The following is an 18,190-nucleotide window of genomic DNA, read 5'->3' on the forward strand; positions in this document are numbered from 1 at the left end:
TTTATTGAAGATCAACTTGAAATTTACCTCAATTAACCTAAAGAGAATTTCAAACGTTAATGAAAAAATTTAGAGGTCTAGGATAGAGACGTGTTCCAAAGCCATTAAACATAGGAGCTATCATGATTTTCTATATTTGTATCCCGAAGGGTGAAATCCCGTTCCACATACAAAAATGTGTAGGACCATTCTCTAGTATTATTGGGTATATCAGAGGTGCTTCATGCCTGGTAAGTATATGGGAACACTCTCATCAAACGGTTACACATTGGAAAACACTACTATAGTGTAGGGCCACGTAGTGAACTCCTGCATGCCATAAAAAAGATTAGGAGGTAGGAGGATAAAGGCCTAGATACTTGGGAAGTGATGAAAGCCACCACTAAGGACATTGATGTGTGTGGGGATTTGTTTGACATCCCTTCGAGCCACCATGATAGACATCATGATATGATTCCACTAAGATATTTTAAGAATGTTGATGCAAACCCTTTTGTTTATTATCAACTCATTATAGCTTGGGGTTGGTTCCCCCACTGTGACCAAGTCACCTTTTACTTTTCCTAGCATGTATATGCGCAAATCATGTTGTATATGAGGCCAGATTACACCTACATTGGATTAAAGTTTCATGGACTTAGTAGGGGACATAGCTATGATTTTCCTAGGGCTCGTAGGGACCCTATACATGTACCATTACCTTCAATATTGGTTCCACTACCATCTTAGAGCATGATATTGCCAAAAAAGGTAAAGGAGTTATCACAACATGGCATTGAGAATAGGATTACCATTTTGGATAAAATGTGGACCACATTGGCTAGTGCATAGGTCGCATTGCATGTAGAGATGAGAAGATCACCATAGTTTCCTCATGACTCACTAGTTCCATTAGTTGATGATTCAGTGCTCAAGCTTCTACCCCCTAACTAGGCTATGTCATATGCACATATGTGTTGTGATGTTGTCCATGAGACTTGGAGGGTGTACATGACACATGGCAGGTACATATATGCAAAAAAATGACTCTTATAATCACAGCATACATTATTTATATTAATAAGTTAATATCATATTGCATTTATATTAATAAGTATTATGCAACATGTTGACACAGGGCTATATGGATGAGCTTCTGAGGTCATCCAAGGGGGGTAATTGATTGTCTATAGTAGCCTCCATTAGTGCATGTTTCCATGGAGTATCTCACACCTCCTCCTCCACCTTCACCTCCACCTCCACCTCCACCTCATCACAATCACATGGACAAGAGTCAATATGTAGAGCCACTTGGCCCAATAGTTGAGGTAAACATTTTTATTCCTAAGATTTCAATTTTTTCTTTTTTTCAAGTTACACACATACTAATTAATTCGAAGACTAATTATAATTTCTTTGTAATTGTGTACACAAACCCAAATGTCGAGTTGTGTCTAGGTTGTAATGATGTTGACATAGGTCCATTGACGTAGGCCCCAATATTTGGGGCACAAGCACATGAGCACCAAAATTATATTGATCATATCCCATCCGACCTACATTCCATTTGGAGTCAAGTGAGGTTAGTAGATTCATGTGTAATTAAATGTGATTCAAAATCATTTATTTCATATTGTTTATTTTGTAAGAAATGATAATTAATTTGAATTTGAATGTGTTATATTACAATACTCGGATCTAGACACCATGTTTGACTAATGGTCAGATAGAGGTAGTAGTACTTAGACCACATAACTTGTATATTTTCAAGCCCATTTCATAAGGAACATTCACATGTGATCCAGACTTCCTATATTTTCATATGGATAGTTTCTTGATACATGAACATTATTTTCATTTATGGATGCTTATTATTTCAGTTTATGGATGTTCACGTAATGTAATTTGTATATATTTATGTATGGACAGTTTATTGGTACATTTATTATTTTAGTTTACAAATGTTTATTAATTATTGTATATGGATGTTCATTATATTTTAGTTTATGGTAGTTTATGGATGTTAATTATTTTACTAGTTTAAAAATATTTATACAATATAACTTTTATTCAAAGAGAAAAATAAAATAAAATTAATTGATTAAAAAACTAATATTTATACTTTAAAATATAATTCTACTTTGTATTTCATGACTTTTATCATCCATTTTGTGAATATTTTTTCAATTATATGCTAGATTTAAATTATCTCTTTATGGTATTGCGTTGGCTTGGTTTAGGCTGACCCAGGTTCGATCTATAATGCGCACCAACAAAACCCCCAATCGCTGGCCCTTTTGGCAATGACCTACAAGCATATCGCAATCTCACCCGAAGTGATTATAGGAGGATGTAGAACCAGGTTTTTGCAACCTTGAGGGGATAGGAGATGTAGTATTGTTATTTATTCTTGTTCTTATTGTTGATCTAAAGATGATATGAGGTTGTCATTGATGTCAATCCAAGCAGCACCAGGGGCTACCTTGATCTTTCAAGGGAATCTTGACTTGACAACTTACTCTATTTTTAGTCAAGGATATTCTAGATTCTACTCATCGAGATGTTTCCATTGATATATGGCACACCAAGTAATTCTTCACAGTTTGAGAGATATTCATGTTTGAAGTTAGTAACCCCACTTAGTGGGCTAAAATCCTATGGGGTTGTGGAATGGCACTCATAATTGGTTTTGGTCATTGAATAGTCAATAATTAATAATTTTTTAAGCTCCTAAAATCCCTCCAACGTTCTCTATAGAAGCCCCTCTCAACTCTATAAAAAGAAATCTCATATATCCTCTAAAAGATAGGGATCGTGGAATTTTCGCTATAAATTCAATTCTACGAAGTCATAGATTCTGAAATGAAAACCCATTAGATTCAAAATCCTAATGAACATCTTGACCGAATTGCAAATCTTGGTTCTCTATATTTTTGGAGATATGATCTGTGGAAGTTAGGGTTTTTGTAGGCTCCCTAATTTCATCTCAAAGAAGTGACCTTGGGAAAATCATCATAACTCTCTCTCTAAGAAGAGGATTGGAATTTTGTAAAAATGGACGGATAGTACATAGATTGTAGTTTATTTTTATAAATTTTAGAGCCGAAGGAGGAAAAAATGACACGTGGAACTTCATACAATTTCACTCTACTAAACTAGTTCATAATTAGGTCATTGTCAGATATTGGGCATAACTTTGTCTTGAAGATTCCAAATCGGGTCAGACCTATGGCATTGGAAAGAAGACTCAGAGTTCTACTACAAGACCGAAGATCACATGTTCGGGATATAAAATCGCAAATCTGCATCATATTAAATATCGTGCTCCTAGAAGGCAAGAAAAACTAGATCAAGTGTTGTCAAGGGGTGCAAAGGACCAGACTTTCTAGGGCAGGAAAGAGCAAGGTGAAATAAATGATGCAACAGAGGTAAGCTACAGGTAAGTATCTTTTGTATATGCATGTTCATCTCTTAATTGCATTAGTTTATTTGTATTCAAATTTGTTATTTTTGTTTAGCACTGACATATGTTCTGGAGGATGAGGTAAGTTTTGCTATTATCATGTCATGGGTATTTCCTTGAAGAATATTTGCAGGTATTATAGATTCATCAAGAGAAGACTCAATGCATAATCTAATGTTCTAAAGAGTGAGAAAGGGTAGCATGACAAGAGAAAAAATCAAGGTGCAGAAAAACAACAAGAAGTTCACCACATGAAGTCTTCAAGTGGGCAGCACTGCATACAGACATTGTAAAAGTATCATTGTATAGAGTCATTGTAAAAGCATCATTGTAAAGTTGTACAAGTGTCTATCTGCCAAGAGTTGAAGAGGCAGTGCTGGGAGGTCTAGGATCATCATTAGGTGGTTGTGTCATAGTTGGGGTTATGGTCTAGTGTGTCTTATTCTTCTACATCATTCTATATCATTGTAAAGTGGACCATTTTCCCTGGTATGGGAGTCCATTCTTCTTTTATTCTTCTATAGGGTGGTAGGGTGGTGCTAGGCTAGTGCAGGAAGTCACCAACAGTTTCAATCCTGTGAAAACTTTAGGGTGGTAGGGTGGTGCCAGGGTGAGTTGTAACTCATTGGGTGTTGGGGCATCTGTTCAGTTGACTACTGAAGAATCTCAGGAGTTGGAGCGTCCATCTAGTGGGAGCTGGAGAAGAATGCTTTTCTAGAATTCTAGGAAGTTGTTTCTTTCATTTTAGTTGGGGCTGAAGATTAAAGAATTTATTAGAAAAGTTTGGTGGTTTTTGACCCTAAGGGGGTTTTCCACCTAAAATATTTGTGCCTCCCATGTTCTTTTATTTACTGTTATTACTATATAAACGTTAATAATAATTGAAGATTAACTAATTCTCTGAAAATATTTAAAAGTGCTAATTGCTAAGGAATACTGATTCACCCCCCCCCCCGCCTCCCCTCTCAGTATTTTCCAACAATTGGAATAAGAGCTTGGCTCCTTCAGTAACAACTTAACCGCTGGAAGTTAGTTTTTAGAGCATAGAGATGGAAAAGTCAAAGAAGTGGGTTACAAGGATTTCAAAGGAAGGTATAGATAAAAAAAATCTCAAGAAAGTGAGTATTGTGTACCAACCCTTAATTTTGATGCAGATAATTACTAGATATGGGAATTCAGGATGGAAGTATCTTTGCAGGCACATGGAGTATGGGAATCAACTATTTCTGGAGACACATTTACCGATGAAGCTAAAAGGTACAATTCAAAGGCCATGAATGCAATTTTGAATGTTTTGCCAAATTATGTGAAAACAAAAGTTGGTCAATGTTCAATAGCTAAAGCTCTTTGGGAAAAGATTCATCATCTCTATTCAACAAAGAAATCAGGTCAATATGTTATTGAAAATTCGGATCCTTCTAAGCATGATGAAGAAGGGTTGACCATAGAATAATTTTCTAAGGAGACAATCAAGCTTATAAAAGAGCTCAAAGCTGAGAAGATCCATTCCAATACTCTTGAAGAACAAGTTCAAGGTCTCAAAATTGAAGTTGAAGAACACAAATGTATTGAAGAGTCACTTCAAAAGAAGTTGGAAGAAATCAACTGAGACCTCAAGAGAGAAGTCCAACAGAAGCAACAAGAACTCAACACAACATTTGCACATATTAGTACAATCACACAATAGATGCAGGAAGCATAAGTTTAAATGAAGGAATATTATCAAAGATACATATCTGCTGTTGACCAAAAGCAAAAGGAATTAGAAACATATTCAATAGAAATAAGCAGGCTTAGGATTGAAAATAAGAAGTAGAAGGAACAGATACAGGTTCTCAACAGAGAAGTAGAGAAGACCACTCTTCTCAAGCTATAGGTTGAGGAGGCAGAAACAATAAGGAAGATCTTGAAAATATGGTTTTAAGAAGATCTTGCTCAAAAGAAATAAGAACTTGATGCAAATTGTGATGAGATCAACAAACTCAAGGGATCGCAAAAATAATACTTACAAGATAAGATAGATAAATAAGCAAAAATGAAGGAAATTAAAGATAGTAAAGCTCCAGTGGATGAAGGTACAAGCTCCACAGCTTCGTAGGATGATTCTAAGAAGGAATTTTATCAAATTTAAAAGCCAAAGAAGAATGTTGCAACTCCAAAGAGTAAGACCAAAGAGATCAAGAACAAAGGACCACAAGAAACTACAACACTGCCTCCAAAGAAGAATGAAAAATCTTCTAGGTATGTTCGTTTATTTAATGGTTACTGCTTTTTATGTGCTAACTATGGATATATGGCTAGGGATTGTGAAGTTTTTGATAGGTACAATCATTATCTGCAAAACCCTAGAAGCAAGTTTGTAGGATCATGAGACAGGTTCCACGATGATTTTGTCAAAAGAGAATACGTGCTAGATGGGCCAAACATTGAATGTTTCAAATGCCATATCTATTGCCATAGCGCTCGCGATTGCAGATATCAGATGGAATCACCTATGGACAACATTGAATGCTTCAAGTGTCATAACTATGGGCACATGGCTCAAGATTGCCAGAATAAGAAGGCCTGGAAAAGGAAACAGGTACAGGAAGACAAAGCAGATAACATGGTTCAACATTTATGCTTTCAGGATTTGTAAAAGAAAAAGGTCATAAGGAATTAGCAGTTGCTTTAGATAATGACTCAAGTCAAGATGGCTTGTTAGGTGACTCACTATTTTGAACAATCTAGCTTGTTGACTCCTTAATGTTTGTCGAGGAGGAGTATATGCAGTAGTATATGGCACAAGTCTACGATTGATAGGAAGGTAGTTTGAACAAGATGGCAGCTTCATTACAGGTTCAGGGGAAGCAAAATAGTTGAAGGATTACAGGTTACCAAGAACAAGGCAAGATTAGTCTACAAAGGATATGCACAGATTGAATGAATCTATTTTGAAGAAACATTTGCTCTTGGTTCCAGAATGGAAGCTATCAGGATGTTTCTCGCTAATGCATGCTCGAGAAAAAAAAACAAGATTAAAGAAGGCACTATATGGTCTGAAGCAAGCTCCTAGGGCTTGGTATGATTGTCTTGATAGGTATCTACAACAAAAAGGATTCAAGAAAGGGAGCACTAACAAAAATCTCGATGTAAAAGTGGATCAAGATAACCTAACGATTATCAAGATTTATCAGTAGGCTAAAGGAATATTCATATATCAAACCACGTACATCAAGGAAATGCTCAAAAATCCAGATGGAATTTTGAAAGCTAGTCCTTAACCCCATGATAACAGGTTTCAAGTTAAGCTTAGAAGATTCATCAAAATATTTGGACCAAAGATTGTATAGATCCATGATTGGTAGTCTCCTATATGTGATAGCCTCTCGACCTGATGTGATGCAGGCAGTGTTGGCATTATGTTTCTGGTGTTGGCATTATGTTGCTGATGCATCTTGTTGCACCCAACTCCTTTGGATGATGCAGACTTTGCAGGATTTTCAAATCACTTGTACACCACCAATCCCCATCTTATGTGATAACACAAGTGCAATCAGCATCTCAAAGAATCCTGTTATGCATTCAAAAACCAAGCACATACCAATCAAGTACCATTTTCTCTGGGAACAAGTACTTGAACAGAAGGTCAAGTTGGAGTATGTTCCTTCTAAGGAACAAGTTGCTGATATTCTCACCAAACCATTGCCCAGAGACACTTTTGAATACCTCAGGCAAAAGCTGGGGGTTGTTGATGCATCATCTTATTGTTGAACCTTTTCTGATTGATGGTACAGGTTCAGGGGGAGCATATAATGCATTGTTGGCATTATGGAGGATGGTCAGAAGGAGATCTTGGAAATAGCTGCAATATGTCTCTATCTCTTTCATGGTGGATTATGGTTCTTTGTTGCAGATCTGGTTCATATTCAGGGGGAGCATGTTCTTAGGGGGAGCATACCCCTTTGCCCTTGATGTCAAAGGGGGAGAATGAAGCTGAAGATTGTGAGGTTGCCATCAAGTCCAAAGGGGGAGATTGTTGGCATTATGTTTCTGGTATGGCTATATGTTACAGATGTTGTACTTGATGGCAACTCCCGTGGCAAGGCTCTCAATATGTTGAAAATTAAGAAGTACGCAGGAAATCAGTTCAGAAGGTGCGTACCCGCAGGTACACCATACAGGGACCGCGTCCAGATACGCAGGCCAGCCGTTCAGGAGGTGCGTACCCCCAGTGCACACATTTCAAGGCAGAGAAAAGAACACGTGGGGTTTCTTATGTTTTACTCTTGGTATTTAGCCGACGGTATTTTTGTTATTACGGTTTTGGCTCATGGTATTGTTCCATGATTTTAGGAGGAGCTTGCCTATATAAAGCAAAGGAGATCACTTGGTTAAGCATCTTTTGCAATTGAATATCTTTAGATCTGAAATATTGGGTTATGGTCTTAAAAGCTTGATCTATATGAAAGGGAAGTTGAAGGCGAATCTGTGAAGGGTGATCTCTCGAGCGCATGATCAGATCTGAGCAACTGTGCCACTCTGGTGGACAGCCTATTCGGCCCTAATCAGAAGTACGCAGGTGTTTAACAGAAGAGCTGCGTGGGTACGCAGAGCAAAAACAGAAGAGTTGCGTGGGTACGCAGAGTAGAAACAGGAGATCTGCGTGGGTACGCAGATCAGAAACAGGAGACCTGCGTGGGTACGCAGAGCAGAAGAAGGAGAGTTGCGTGGGTACGCAGAGCGACTAAGGTTCAGGTGCGTACGCATAGTAAAAGTACGCGGCGCGATAGTATTTCTGGGTGCGTACCTGCAGTAACAGTACGCGGCGCGATAATGTCTCTGGGTGCGTACCTGCAGTAATAGTACGCAGTGCAGTTGAAGGAACAGTGAGTGGGCACGCAATGCGGCAGAAGGAACTATGCGGGTATACGCAGGAAAGCAGAAGGTGAACTGCGTAGCGACGCAAGCCACAGAAGGGAAAACTACGTATCTGTCTTAAGATGTTCTGTTGATTGAATTTTTCTGTTGATAAGGTGTTCTGGGTTAGTTCTGTTATTGCTGATCTGATAACTGTAGTGGATTGTAGCTTTTATTTACTTGATGATCATTTGATGCTTTATGAAAAGAAGTAGGGGGTTGTAGCTCCCTTCCAGGAGAGACTGGAAAACGAGAGAGAGAGAGTTGTAGCTCTCTGCAGGTTGCAGCCTGCGTACTGGTAAAGGACTGCACCAGTACAAAACCATTGTAAAATAAGTTTCTAATTTGAAAGAAGATAGAGACATATTGCAGCAGGTGGTTTTCACCCACATTGGGTTTCCACCTTACATCTTGTGTTCTTTGGTGTGACTATCTATTTTTCTTTGTTCATGCTCATTATTTTATGGTACTGACATGCAAAAATAATTCAAAGAACAAATAAGGAAGATTTATTAAAAGAATTAGATAATACTGATTCACCCCCCCCCCCCCTCTCAGTATTATTTCCAACAATTGGTATCAGAGCAGGTCCTTCAGAGAAGCGTGATCGCTTGAAGGTAGATCGTTCATCATGAGCAACTACGAGAGAGAAGCATCAATCAGGCCACCGGTTTTTGATGGGACAAACTTCAATTATTGGAAGGTAAGAGTTACTGCCTATCTTCAATCTCTTGGTACAGAAGTTTGGGACATCGTAGAGACAGGCTATGCTTTTCCTTCAGCTACTCCTACAGACGCAGCTGAGAAAAAGAAGTATGAAACAAATGCGAAAGCAGTCAGTACTCTATTAGGATGTATATCTCAATCAGAATTCATGAAGGTAATGCACTATAAATCTGCAAAAGAGATATGGGACAAAATTGTCACGAGCTATGAAGGAGACGAACAGGTAAAGCGTGCTAAACTTCAAACTCTCAGAATTCAGTATGAGACTCTCAAAATGTATAATGATGAAAGTGTGGCTAACTATTTTCTTCAGGTAGATGAGGTTGTTAATTGTATGAAAAATTTGGGTGAAGAAATAATAGAGGCTATTGTGGTTGAAAAGGTGCTAAGATCATTGTCCCCCAAGTTTGAATCTAAAGTATCTGCAATAGAAGAAAAGGAAAATCTACGAATTCTTACTATGTCTCAGCTACATGGAATTCTAACTGCTTATGGAATGAGAAAGGGAGGTCCATCAGACAGAAGAGAAGCTGCTTTCAAGGCATCAGGCAAAGGAGATTATTATGAAGCAAGCCACGTCCCAGAAGAAGAGGAAGAAGAATCAAATTTTGTCAGAAATCTTCAAAGGGGTTCTGGAAGGTTCAGAGGTAAGTTACCTTTTAAATGCTTTGCTTGTAGAAGAGTAGGTCATTATGCTGCAAAATGTCCTTATAAGGATAAAGGAAAGGAACCTGCTAGATGGAACAAGAAACAGAACGCAAATACGAAAAGCTACTACACTCATGAAGATAGTGATGGTCTATCAAACAGTGATGAAGATGAACAAGGTAATGAATATAAGTTGTTAATGGCATTTGAAGATGATGATTATATGGATGCTGTAGATGTGGATAACCTTTATGATGAAATTACTAGACTCAAGAGATGTATAGAAGAAAAGAACATGATCATTGATACTCTACAATTTCAAATTGATGAGAAGGAAAAACATCTTGAAAAATTAGAAGGTGAAATTGTTGGTCTTAGAAAAGAGATTGAGAAAACAAAAGCTATTAATCTCAAGTTTGTCAAAGGATCTGAAACTTTGGATGAGATTATCAATGTGCAGCGGTCTCCACTAAACAAGACAGGTCTGGGTTATAATGGAGAAACTTCTCAAGCAACCACCTCAAAAAGTTATCTTGATGCAGCAAGAAGAAATGAGCAAAAGAACTATGAAGATCATCAGGTAAAGTAGGGACGAATTACAAACAGAAACTATCAGGGGAAATCCATCTTAAGGGTGAACAAAAGCTACAACCAGCCACAGGTAAAATCTTCTCAATTTGGTTCAAGAATAGATGAAAATAGAAATTACAATCAGTTGGCTGATAGATTCGATAACCGCAAAAGTTTCTTCAATGGACAATGCTTTTCTTGCCATAACTTTGGTCACAAAGCAGCTCAATGTGTTGCATATAAAACGATCATGACTAGGGAAGTTCAAAAACAAAGAAGTATGATAGGGATTACAAAAAGGACCTATAACAACTTTTCGGTTCTTGAAAATGAAGTTGAATGTTCTATTTGCAATAACTTTGGTCATGAAGACTCTGAATGCAGGAGCAGGTTTCAGCAGAAAAAGGAACAAGCCTCAAACACCAAAACACGGAGAATAAAGGAACCTCAAACAGAAAGATGTGGGATAGCATTTTATGCAGAGGGACAGGAAAATCTATGGTACATTGACAGTGGATGTTCGAAGCATATGACAGGTGATAAAGAAAAACTTGAGTCTTATTCTGCTCTAGAAAAGGGAAAGAAAGTCTCTTTTGGAAATGATACTCCTGCAACTATAAAAGGAAAGGGCATTGCTCAGTTAAAAGAAAAGGTCAAGGCTGGAAATTTTTTGTATGTTGATGGATTGAAGCATAATCTTCTAAGTGTCAGCCAGATGTGTGATCAAAGAACCGAGGTTATATTTAGATCAAATGGATGTCTTGTTCGTGATCTTGATACAGGTAAAACAGTGATCAAAGGCAAAAGAACTCCAAATAATCTGTACATATTTGAAGAAGGACAACAACAATGCTATCTGAGCAAGGATGATGAGCACTGGTTATGGCATCGGAGGTTGGGGCATCTAAGCTTTTCACAAATAAGGAAAGCATGAAAATATCAGGCAGTTCGCGATCTTCCAGATATCAAAATTGCTGACAACACCATATGCAAATCATGTCAGTTTGGAAAACAAACCAGAACTAACTTTCCAGAGAAGGAAGGATCAGCTAGCATGCCTCTTCAGCTAGTACATACAGATACATGCGGTCCATTCAGGAAAAGAACACCTAGAGGAGAAGAATACTTGAGATTATTCATTGACAATTTCTCCAGGTTTGTCTGGCTAGGACTTATGAAGCACAAAGATGAAGCATTCGAAAAATTCAAATCCTTCAAAGCCTTGGTTGAAAATGAATCAGGTCACAAAATTAAGTGCCTCAGATCCGACAGAGGTGGGGAGTTTACCTCAAATGAATTTTTCGATTTCTGTGAAGAACATGGGATAAGAAGAGAATTCTCTACAGCTAGAACTCCTCAGCAAAATGGAGTTGAGGAAAGAATGAACAGAACAGTCCAACAAATGGCTCGTGCTATGCTTGATGAATCAGGAACTCCCGCAACTTTTTGGGGTGAAGCTGCACATGCTGCGGTTGTTATTCTCAACAAAACAAATGTCCGGGTGAACAGCACTCAAACTCCTCATGAGCTCTGGAGTGGTAAGACTCCTTCGGTAAAGCACTTCAAAATCTTTGGGAGCAAATGCTATATCAAGAATACTGATGAGCAGCTTGGAAAACTTGAACCTAGAGCAGATGAAGGCATTCTTCTTGGTTACTCTCCACATAGCAAAGCATACAAATGCTACAATAAAAGACTTGGCAGAATTGTTGACAGCATTGATGTAGTGGTTGATGAGAAGGGATACATTCCTAGGCAAGTACATCATGAAGACATTGAAGAAGATGAAGGCTACCCTCAAAGACAGAATGATGAAGAAGAAGAACCTCAAGAAGAACCTCAAGAAGAACCAGAGGAGCAAACAAGAATAGAAGAAAAGACTCCATCCAAATATGTTCAGAAGAACCATCCAGAATCTCAGATTATGGGGCAGAAAGAAGCAGGTGTACAAACTAGAAGAACAGTTGCAGAAGCTTCAAGCTATTTGGCATTACTCTCCTCTACTGAACCAAAAAATGTGAAAGAGGCATGCAAAGATGAATGTTGGGTGAAAGCAATGGATGAAGAACTTGAGCATATCGAAAAGAACAACACTTGGGAGCTGGTTCCTAGACCAAAAGATAAGAATGTTATCGGGACAAAATGGGTCTTCAAAAACAAATTGAATGAAAATGGAGAAGTAATTAGAAACAAAGCCAGACTTGTTTGTAAAGGGTATGCGCAGCAAGAAGGAATAGACTTTGAAGAAACCTTTTCTCCTGTTGCAAGACTTGAGGCCATCCGAATGTTCCTTGCTCTCTCAAGTTTTCAAAACTTCAAAGTATTTCAAATGGATGTGAAATCAGCCTTTCTGAATGGAGACTTGGAAGAAGAAGTGTACATTGAACAGCCAGATGGGTTCATTCTTGGAAATGATCCAAATCTTGTATGCAGATTGAAAAAGGCTCTCTATGGTCTCAAACAAGCTCCAAGGGCTTGGTACTACCGTTTGGACAAATATCTTCATCAACAAGGCTTTTCAAAAGGATCGGCAGATAGCAATCTTTATATAAAAGTTGAAAATGACAAATTGCTAATACTTGTTGTGTATGTAGATGACATTATTTTTGGGAGCAATGAAGAAGCTATGAGTCAAAACTTTGCCTTGTTCATGCAGAAAGAATTTGAAATGTCCTTGCTAGGAGAACTGACATATTTCCTTGGTTTGCAAATCCAACAAAAAGAAGGAGGAATCTTTTTATCTCAAACCAAGTATCTCAAACAGATTTTGAAGAAATATGGTATGGAAGATGCAAAACCAGTATGTACACCCATGGTCACAGGATGTAGCCTCAGTGCAAATGATGAATCTGCAGCAGTACATCAACCAACCTACAGATCTATGATTGGAAGTTTACTTTATTTGACAGGTAGCCGCCCAGACATCATGCATGCAGTTGGAATAGTTGGAAGATTTCAGGCAAATCCGAAGGAGACTCATCTTCAGGCAGTGAAGAGAATTTTCAAATATCTTCAAGGGACTCAAAATTATGGCTTATGGTATCCTAGAGATACAGATCTTACACTTCATGCTTATACAGATGCAGATTGGGCCGGAAGCGTGGATGACAGGAAAAGCACAAGTGGTGGTGCGTTCTTTATGGGTTCCAGACTGGTATCTTGGTTCAGCAAGAAACAGAGTTCGATTGCCTTGTCTACAGCTGAAGCGGAATATGTTGCTGTTGCATCTTGTTGCACCCAACTCCTTTGGATGATGCAGACTTTGCAGTATTTTCAAATCACTTGTACACCACCAATCCCCATCTTATGTGATAACACAAGTGCAATCAGCATCTCAAAGAATCCTGTTATGCATTCAAATACCAAGCACATACCAATCAAGTACCATTTTCTCCGGGAACAAGTACTTGAACAGAAGGTCAAGTTGGAGTATGTTCCTTCTAAGGAACAAGTTGCTGATATTCTCACCAAACCATTGCCCAGAGACACTTTTGAATACCTCAGGCAAAAGCTGGGGGTTGTTGATGCATCATCTTATTGTTGAACCTTTTCTGATTGATGGTACAGGTTCAGGGGGAGCATATAATGCATTGTTGGCATTATGGAGGATGGTCAGAAGGAGATCTTGGAAATAGCTGCAATATGTCTCTATATATGCAGGCCAGCCGTTCAGGAGGTGCGTACCCCCAGTGCACACATTTCAAGGCAGAGAAAAGCACACGTGGGGTTTCTTATGTTTTACTCTTGGTATTTAGCCGACGGTATTTGTGTTATTACGGTTTTGGCTCGTGGTATTGTTCCATGATTTTAGGAGGAGCTTGCCTATATAAAGCAAAGGAGATCACTTGGCTAAGCATCTTTTGCAATTGAATATCTTTAGATCTGAAATATTGGGTTATGGTCTTAAAAGCTTGATCTATATGAAAGGGAAGTTGAAGGCGAATCTGTGAAGGGTGATCTCTCGAGCGCATGATCAGATCTGAGCAACTGTGCCACTCTAGTGGACAGCCTATTCGGCCCTAATCAGAAGTACGCAGGTGTTTAACAGAAGAGTTGTGTGGGTACGCAGAGCAGAAACAGAAGAGCTGCGTGGGTACGCAGAGCAGAAATAGGAGATCTGCGTGGGTACGCAGATCAGAAATAGGAGGCCTGCATGGGTACGCAGAGCAGAAGAAGGAGAGATGCGTGGGTACGTAGAGCGACTAAGGTTCAGGTGCGTACGCATAGTAAAAGTACGCGGCGCGATAGTATTTCTGGGTGCGTACCTGCAGTAACAGTACGCGGTGCGATAGTATTTCTGGGTGCGTACCTGCAGTAACAGTACGCGGCGCAATAATGTCTCTGGGTGCGTACCTGCAGTAATAGTACGCAGTGCAGTTGAAGGAACAGTGAGTGGGCACGCAGTGCGGCAGAAGGAACTCTCCGGGTATACGCAGGAAAGCAGAAGGTGAACTGCGTAGCGACGCAGGCCACAGAAGGGAAAACTGCGTATCTGTCTTAAGATGTTCTTTTGATTGAATTTTTCTGTTGATAAGGTGTTCTGGGTTAGTTCTGTTATTGCTGATCTGATAACTGTAGTGGACTGTAACTTTTATGTACTTGATGATCATTTGATGCTTTATGAAAAGAAGTAGGGGGTTGTAGCTCCCTTCCAGGAGAGACTGGAAAACGAGAGAGAGAGAGTTGTAGCTCTCTGCAGGTTGCAGCCTGCGTACTGGTAAAGGACTGCAACAGTACAAAACCATTGTAAAAGAAGTTTCTAATTTGAAAGAAGATAGAGACATATTGCAGCAGGTGGTTTTCACCCACATTGGGTTTCCACCTTACATCTTGTGTTCTTTGGTGTGACTATCTGTTTTTCTTTGTTCATGCTCATTATTTTATGGTACTGACATGCAAAAATAATTCAAAGAACAAATAAGGAAGATTTATTAAAAGAATTAGATAATACTGATTCACCCCCCCCCTCTCAGTATTATTTCCAACAGGCAGTTGGACAAGTAGCAAGATTCCAAGAAGCACCAAGAGAATATCATTTTATTGTCGTCAAAAGAATTCTTCGATATCTTAAGGGCACAACGAAATATGGTCAATGGTATCCCAAAGGAAATGATCTGGTTATCCAAGCCTTTGCAGATGCAAATTGGGTAGGAAGCATTGATGATCGTAAGAGTACTAGTGGACCAACATTCTATCTAGGTGGTTGTCTCATATCATGGTTGAGAAAAAAGAAAACCTTGATCTCGTTATCTACAACAGAAGCAGAATACATTGTAGTGACAACTTTTTGTACTATAGTGGAGATGCTAGCCATTGCAACCTTCATGTCGGTCTTCCTCTATTCTCGCACTTCCTATGGCATGGTTCGCTATATCTTCATCTACATCTCGCTGATTTCATATTTAAATTGTACTGTAGTGATCTTCTCCTTATATCATTTTACTACAAGGTCACACTTCACGACCTTGTCCTCCACTAGCTCTTCTTCTCGGACATCAAGTTCCCGAACCTCCTGACATGTTGTTTCAGCCACCTCCTTTAGCTTCTGTTGGTACTCAAATGCTTGATCCTTTTCATGGATCACTTGGTTGAGCTTATGCTGCATCCAAGCTTGTTCTCTTTCTACCTTAATATTGAATTGTGAAGTGTGTTGTTCACGCAACTTCAGCTCATCTATGATCTCTAGACTTAGCTTATGTTATATCTGCAATGGTACTGTTGCGATGTTCATATTGACATACCTCCATTATTTAGCCTATTGTTGAACCTCGGTGGAGTTGAACTGTGGGAATTCAATAGGTATTGGTCCTATCTGTGCTATAAGTGTAGGCTCTACTGGCCTTTCCTCTCCAATCGTCTCCACTACCTACGTTGACTTTCTAATTGTTTGTGCTAGTATATCCAGTTCTGCAATGCGCTCTTTGACATGTGTTAGAAGTGCACAGTAGTGATCTTCTAACTTGTTCTATGAATTTGTCGTTGCCTCCTGAATCCTATCCCCAATCTGATCCAAGTCCCCATCAATGAGGACGACTAGTGTTATATCCTTTGTCTTGTCTACCTTCTATTTCCTTTTTCTTCTTGTGGCTGCTTCGCCACCTGCCTTTCTCTTCTCTACGACAGATGGGTCTATCTCTATCTTGTCAGACTATTTGTTCTCCTCATCACCTTCGGGAGGATCCTGGTGACCCTCAACCTATTTCTCCTCTTCTTCTGACTCTTTTTCATCTTTATCATTATCCTTGTCCTTCCCACTTTCCTCCCCATGCTGCAATGTGTCATCTTCTGTCAGAATATCCTCTAGTTTTGTTTCCAGTGCAATCATCCATTCCATGGGCAACTATTGTACTTGCACTAGGAGATCATCTTCTGTCACTGAATATAGCAGGGGATGCCATTTCTTCCTTATGTCCGTGCGAGCTTGTATGTAAACTTTGTGGAAATTAGCCTTAAACTTCACAAAAAAGATATAATTCTCATATAATCTCGATGAAAGGTGAGGGTATTCGTTCACCAACATGTGCAAGTCCATATGATATAACACAAAAAACATCCCGTTCTCCTATGCTCATGATGGTTTAGTGGTATACGATAATGAGGCCTACTACGTGGCTTCAAAAACATTTGAAGCTATTAGAGGGAATTGTGAATCCTCCGGCTCTCTGTATGCAATCATAGAAATTATCAATATTAACTAGATGTAATGAAATGTAGTACCTTTCTCCTTAACCTTGCAACAGTCGTCCAGAAATTATTTGCAAAGGTATGTGGCCTAGTTGTACTAAACCCCATTGGCACATTGTGCAGCTAATGAAACTACCACTACAAGGTCTTCATTAGCCCGGCACTTCCTCGTGATCTTTCTAGCTAGTATGTGTGCTGCAAAGTGAACTCTATGGTCATTGATTGAGTTAATGTCATATCATCGCTTCCCTTTTGTGAGTCTAGACTTCTTCTTCATGCTTTCGGCTATGGTGCGGTCTTTATATGTTCCAAGAAATTATTCTCCAGGGTTCTGCCCTTGATACAGTAGTCTTGTGATTCTCCATATCAACATTGGGTATATCTGGATCCTCTTCCCTATCCATAGGCTTACATCATGCACCTACATGAGAAATTGCCTTACACAAGCTATGCTCCCTGGACGCCTACTGAATTGTGACATATTCAACATGTTCAATAATCCTAACTATACTAATCTAGCTGCTCACTGTTGCGGTTCTAACCTCGTCACACCACTATTAGGGTAGTGTACCTACTTTAAGTATCTATCTCATGTGAACTATAGATATTTATTCCTGTCATTGAAATCCTAGTTCGTGAACTTTAGCTGCAGAATTTTCCCAAGGATTTCTCCAGCGAATGGCACTAACTCTGGTAATAGGGGTGTGAAGTCGCCATACTTCGCATCCTTCAACTCTTTCACTGGTTTCGCATCCGATTTTACAGGTGGAATATATGGTGGTAGAGGCAATGAAAATTTTATGCCATACGTTTCCATTTGCACCTGCTCTACTTCTTTTTCGTTGTCTCTTACTTTTTCTAGTTCTTGCTGAGGTTCGATGGGTCTCTTATCCTATTTCTTCTTGGTTCTCTATTCTTTGGTTGCTTTCTTTCGTGGATATCTTCTATGCACGCTTGATGACGATACTGCGTGTTGGGACAAGGTCCCCTAGGATCAAATTTTGTAAATTTCTGTTAAATATTGTAAAGTCTCCATATTTTGAGGAGCAGAGCGTGAGTAACGCAGGTTGATAGGGGTCAAAGGGGCTTTTAGAAGTTCAAATCCCCTTAGTTTGTTAAGAGTCAAGTTGTTTTGTGACCCACCCATGGTTCATGGACCATGGTATTGTAATGAAGAATAATATAAAAGGAATTCATAGAAGATTCATAAGAGATATAGAA

The sequence above is a fragment of the Pinus tabuliformis genome, chromosome 1_1, assembly GCF_031772625.1.
Source record: "Pinus tabuliformis cultivar Carrire ecotype Pingquan chromosome 1_1, CPIR1, whole genome shotgun sequence".
Lineage (NCBI taxonomy): Eukaryota > Viridiplantae > Streptophyta > Pinopsida > Pinales > Pinaceae > Pinus > Pinus tabuliformis.